Below are 6,219 nucleotides of genomic sequence, written 5' to 3'. Positions count from 1 at the left end.
TTTTGATTAAAAAAACTTGTACTTTTTAATAAATTGAAATTAAAAAGCCTTGAAAATTATTAGCATACATTCTTATCTGAGTTTACTGATTAAGATGTCAAGGTTTGGCACAAATGCTGTAAGACTACAAACACAGCCAAAAATAATCTTGTGTAATTTTTTGACAGATAAGACTAACTTAATAATGTAGGTTCAATAAAAATAGCAAATTCTTGTTTGTTAGTGGCAAAATACCTATGTGTTTAACTTTAAGTTTCATTCTTAGGTAAACACCTGATATTCACAGGCTATAAAAATGGTTAATAAAAAAATAAATTTAAATGATAAGTAGCTTTCTCTAATATATGCATTTTCATAAGTAATCTAGATAAACTCTTAAAAATGAAAGCATTAAATACATATAAAAGGCATAAATACTTGTAGGTAAACTTTTTGTGTAATTTAAAATCTTAAAATTATTTTAAATTCAATAGTAAATGCTTGCTAGATATCTGGGTCATTTCCAATGAAAAGGGATTATAATATGAAAAAACATGTTTCTAAGACTTGTGGAATGGTTTCACCTATAAAATGCTGACATCTAAAAAACCATTCAGGATTTCTTACTTCTCAGGTTTTTACTAAAATGTGAGGCAACTAAGAAAAAGAATTTTAATTAATATACAATTCTGTAAGTTGTGGGGTATTTTTGTTGACCAGAGATAGAGTTTAACTGCTGAGACCAGCTTGGTCGGGGAGACCCTAACCCAGTGGTGTTGGAGGAATTAAAGACACAGACACAGAAATATAGAGGTGTGAAGTGGGAAATCAGGGGTCTTCCAGCCTTCAGAGCTGACAGCCCCAAACAGAGATTTACCCACATATTTATTAACAGCAAACCAGTCATTAGCATTGTTTCTATAGATATATGATTAACTAAAAGTATCCCTTATGGGAAACGAAGGGATGGGCCGAATTAAAGGAATAGGTTGGGCTAGTTAACTGCAGCAGGAGCATGTCCCTAAGACACAGATCGCTCATGCTATTGTTTGTGGCCTAAGAATGCCTTTAAGCAGTTTTCCGCCCTGGGCAGGCCAGGTATTCCTTACCCTCATTTCCGTAAACCCAAACCTTCCAGCTTGGGCGTTAGGGCCATTATGAACAAGTTACAGTGCTGCAGAGATTTTGTTTATGGCCAGTTTTGGGGCCAATTTATGGCCAGATTTTGAGGGGCCTACTCCCAACATTTAACTGTAGAAAAGCTGAGGTGGCAGAATTCTGAAATAGCAGCAAAAGGTTTATGTTTATGTCCATATTAAACATATGGGCCATAGATGACCAGCCCATCTATTTACAATATGCAGGATCTGGGGTTTTCCATACGCATCTGTACTGCCATCCCTCAACTTTAGATTTATCCCCATCAGCACACTTATTTCTTTCCTGGATCTGCCTTGGCCATAAAAGACACAACTCTTCGGGTGATATCCCATCAAATAAATCTAGGCATTATCTCTTAGTGTCTCTGGGTCTCTTCACAGTATTTTTTTTTCTTAAACATTTTTTTTGAAGGTGTCTTGCTCTGTCACCCAGGCTGGAGTGCAGTGGCATGATCTTGGCTCACTATAACCTTCATCTCCAGGGTTCAAGCCATCCTCCTACCTCAGTCTCCCAAGTAGCTGGGAATACAGGCACAAGACACCATGCTAATTTTTGTATTTTTTTGTAGAGACAGAGTTTTGCCTTGTTGTCCAGGCTGGTCTTGAACTTCTGGGCTCAAGCAATCTGCCCACCTCAGACTGGTGCTGTTATTACAGGTGTGAGTCTCTGGGCCCAGCCTCTTCCCAGTCTCTGACTCCAGAGCACAGTAGGGGCCTGTCTCTTCAGTGAAGGAGGCTTCCACTGGTGGTGTTGAGAGCATCTTGGGTATTGACTCAGGTGCGAGGGTCACTCTTTTCTTACAGATAACCCTGATAGAGCTGGCAAAGGGGAGACAGTTCACTCTCTGATGGCTGTTTACAGCTGTACCATGGGTACCAGGGTTCACCTGAGACCAGGGTGGGGACTGGCAGAGAAGTACTCATAGCTCCATGAGAGGCACTAAAATCAAGGTCCCGGGGTTCAACTTGGGAGATGTGGTAACTGAGAAGACCATGATCCCTGACTTTCTGGATGACATGGGTCAACATCTTATGCTGCTTCATACAGACTCCTGTGTACAGAGCATGGAAAATAATACCCGTGTGGGCACTGACAAACTGTTCCGAGAGCTTAACAATCCTAAAATCAACATGTAACTTGTGATCTTGGCAGATGGGGCAAGGATTCCCAGCAACTTTATTCCTGTGTATACATATCTTTTGAGTCTGCCATGAGGGTATACCACCCTTGTAGTAGTGGCAATAATCCACCCAGTTGGGATGAGAACATTATGGCTCCTGATATTCTTCTGATTCCAGGTATTTCCAGGGTTCATTCTTATATAGTGAAATGGGAACTGGGGGCAAAGTATCTTTCTTAGAGGGAGCTTTGGTGAAAGAGTCTGGAGGGGAACCTGAACTCCATTGGTAGTTTGGAAGAGAGAAAGGATAGGAAGATGCCTCAGTAGGGTGTTTAATATGGGTATCACCATCTTAAACCCAGATCAGGTAAGTTGTGTTCTTATTGAGAAAAAAAAAATTGTAATTTGGAGATTATTTAAAAGTTACTTACAACACAAGATTAAAAATAGTAAGTCAGAGAGAAAGAGAGAGAGGTAAAAGGATTATATATTGAGAGATATATTTTTGGTAAGGAAGGTTATAAAAAGAAGAAAATAATTTTGTATGAGAGAAGATCTTATATGGTAAAGTTTTGTCCTAAAATAAAATGACTTATTATTTTAAAAGAGGTAGTATAAAAAAATCAGAAGGTCAAAATATGTTGTTCATGGTCTCAGTCCTAATAAAGATTGTAGGAAACAAATTTATAAAATAAACTTTATATGTAATTTAATTGCCTACAATTAAAAAGAAATTATCTATAACAGTCTTTCTAAGATTGGTCACCTATCTTAAGATTTTTCGAAGGTATTAATTTACTTTTAAAACTATAAGAGATTTGTTTTTTAATTCTATAATCTTAGACCTATAACTCACTTATCCCCAGTGGCTTCTGCAGGCAACACACCTCATTCTCACCAATCACCCATTGATTCCTTTCAGAGAGTGAACCCGGACGGTACCCAGTGCAGGGCATCTTACCAGCCTTCCTCTATGATTCCCTCTGGCAGGTCACCAATGAGAAAGAGGGATGGTTATCATACATGTTCTCTTCACAACTTCAGATATTCACAACTAGAAGTCACATTCTAAATGATTAGGGAAAAATCCTGGGGATTCAAAACCTCATTTAGAGTATTTTTGAGACCCATAACCCCAACCAAGCAGATGTCCAGTCCCTTTTGAACATTCTCCTCACTGGATGAAAAATTAAAAAAAAAAAAAAGGAAGAAAGAAAATAAAATCCTCTGTTATTAGAAGTGCTAGGGAGGAAATGGACAGAACCCACAGAGACAAGATAAAAAGTCCTGTTAAGAGACCAGGGAATGAAGTTGTGACAGACCTTGACCCCCTTTGGGATCGTGAGACAGGAATGAAAAAAGGCAAGATTCAGGCATGATGAAACATTAATGTTAAAGGGAATAAGGCCACAGAAGAAAGATCCACTAACTGTAGTAAGCTAAGAAAAATTAATCAACAACCCCAGAAAGGTCTATATATCTTCCCAGAGAGGTTGAGGGGAAAATATGAAGTTGTATACTGCTCTTACTCCTGATTCAGCAGAGGGAGAGAGGCAGTTCTGAAATCTGTTTATCTCCCAGAGGACATCAGACATTAGCTATAAACTCCAAAAGGTAAAATTAGAGCTCAATGCTCCCATCTTAAGACTAATATACCTAGGCAATAAGATATTCAACAACCAAGAAGGGGAAGAGGAGCATAAAGAAGAAAGAGAGGCCAAAAAGCAAGCCCAACTACTGGCTGTTACCTATTTGATTTGCATTCAGTTGATGCAGAGTGAAGATTTGCAGTCCTTGTGTTTTTCAGAAATTAAGCATGGTTTACTTACTAAGGGCTTTGAAGGCTCTTGGAAAATCACAGCTCTGGTGAGTTACTGCTGGTCCTCTAACCAATAGAAAAGATTCCAAAAACCTAAGAGACTAGGACCAAACCAATGTGCCTTCTGCAAGGAAAAGGGTCACTGGAAAAGGGACCCATCTGAAAGGAAGGGGAAGGGGGAATGTCCCACCTAGGTGTTTCACAGTAGCAGATGGTCAAAGTAGAAAAAAAAATCTACAGGTCCTAGGGGCTCCTCAGTTGGCCCTCTACTTATACTTCAAGGTGTCCTGACTGTCATTGGATGTAGGGGACAAACCTGTTGGCTCCTTGGTTGACACAGGGGCCACCTACTCTGTTTTGAACACACCCAGGGGTATACTTACTTAACAAAGTGGCAGAATTTCCCAGATAGGCAAAAAACCCAGCAGCTAACATGGACTGTGTTGTCTCAAGAGTTCAAACCCTATACCCAGTCCCAAAAATATTTGGAGAGGCCTGGAGTTACTGACTCTTGAACAAGGAACCGTCTTCCAATATGTGGATAACATCCTTGTTGCCAGCCTTTCTAAAATATTTGGGATCAAAATACCCATTAGCCTTTAACTTCCCAGCAGAAAGGAGTTCTAAGATATTCCCCCAAAAGCACAAATATCTCAGCAACAAGTAAGCTATCTGTAGTTACTCCTAGAAGAAGAACAACAAAGTTAGTCCCAAGGGAGATGGGAAGTAATATGCCAACTACAGAAATCAAAGACCTGGAAACAACTTCAAGGGTTTCTGGGCATGGCAGGATTTGGCAGCCTCTGAATAGCTAGCTTTGACCTCATTGCCCATCCTCTATAAAAATAATTAAAAGGACACAGGGCCTTTTAAATAAATGACAAAATGTAACCAAGCATTCCTCAAACTTAAAACACAGCTCACAAGGGCCCCAGCTTTAAGCCTACCCAACTTCACTAAATCTTTCTATCTTTATGTTCACGAAAAGGGAAAAGCCTTAGGAGTACTAACTTAAAAGTTGGGCCCACTGACCCATGTAGTATCCCACTTTTTCATGCAGTTGGACCCAGTTGCTAAAGGCTGACCACCCTGCCTTTGATTGATGGCAGTCATGGCCCTCCTTTGAAAAGAGAGAAGTTTGGACAACCCCTAACCATCTGAACTCTCCACCATACCCAGACCCTCATAAAAGAAACGAATAGAATGACTATCTCCAGGCAAGGCTCTTCAGTTGTAAAGTTATTGTAGGCTGTAAGAAATTTAGCCCAGCTGGCAATAGTTCATGGCCATGGCCACCAGAAGGGGAAACTAAGGTAATTAAAGAAAATAATAAAGTCAATCTAATGCCAAAACAAGCAGCTTTAAGAAAGTTACCCTTCAAATGTCACTTTTGCTTTCCCTCTTGAATCCTGCTCCTTGTTTTAAAACAAAACAAAACAAAAAACCCTAGTTTACTCTTTAAAAACATGGAAAAAAGCCTCCAAATTGGAATATACCTGATGTTCTGAACCATCCAGGAGGGCTAATAAGTCCTCATGAACAACTTATTTTCCCAGAAGAAATTACATTACAGGCCATTAGAGAAGCTCATTCTAGCACTCACTTTGATCATGAGGACCTTCAAAACTGGCTTTTCAAGAGCATGATGGCCCCAAAGTTCAGGGAGCTAAACAAGGAGATGGTTGAGATTTTCCCCACGTGCTATGTTAAAAATTCTAATAACCACCTCTCAGAGTTGGGTGGGGGAGGCAAAAGGGAGCTGCTCAGTTGGTGAAGTACCAACATAAACGTCCAGGGGAAGATTGGAAAATTTATTTCACAGATATGCCCAGAGCCTAAAAAAACCTTTAAATACCCCTGGTTCTCATTGACACTTTTCTCAGGATGGGCAAAAGACTTTGCCACCCACACTGAGATTGCACATGAGATGGTAAAGTTGCTACTGAAGAAAAATTGTCCTCAGATTCAGGCTGCCTGAGTCAATTCAAAGAAGTATTGGACCAGCATTTACATGTTCCATTAGTAAGGCTACTTCTGAGGGTCTCAGGATAAAATGGTATCTACATGCCACCTGGAGATTGCAGTCTTCATTTATAGGATATACTCAGCTAAAGGTAACTGCATGAACCTAAGGAAAAAA

At 39.7% G+C, this 6,219-nt stretch overlaps 1 pseudogene; it reads right to left on the bottom strand.

Moving 5' to 3' along the window:
* LOC105507273 overlaps positions 1 to 2,611 on the bottom strand; it is a 28,717-nt pseudogene extending 26,106 nt beyond the window's left edge.
* Between the last annotated feature and the right edge of the window lie 3,608 nt (positions 2,612 to 6,219).

The sequence above is a fragment of the Colobus angolensis genome, unplaced genomic scaffold, assembly GCF_000951035.1.
Source record: "Colobus angolensis palliatus isolate OR3802 unplaced genomic scaffold, Cang.pa_1.0 Scaffold147, whole genome shotgun sequence".
Lineage (NCBI taxonomy): Eukaryota > Metazoa > Chordata > Mammalia > Primates > Cercopithecidae > Colobus > Colobus angolensis.
This window is presented reverse-complemented; position numbering and strand designations above follow the sequence as displayed.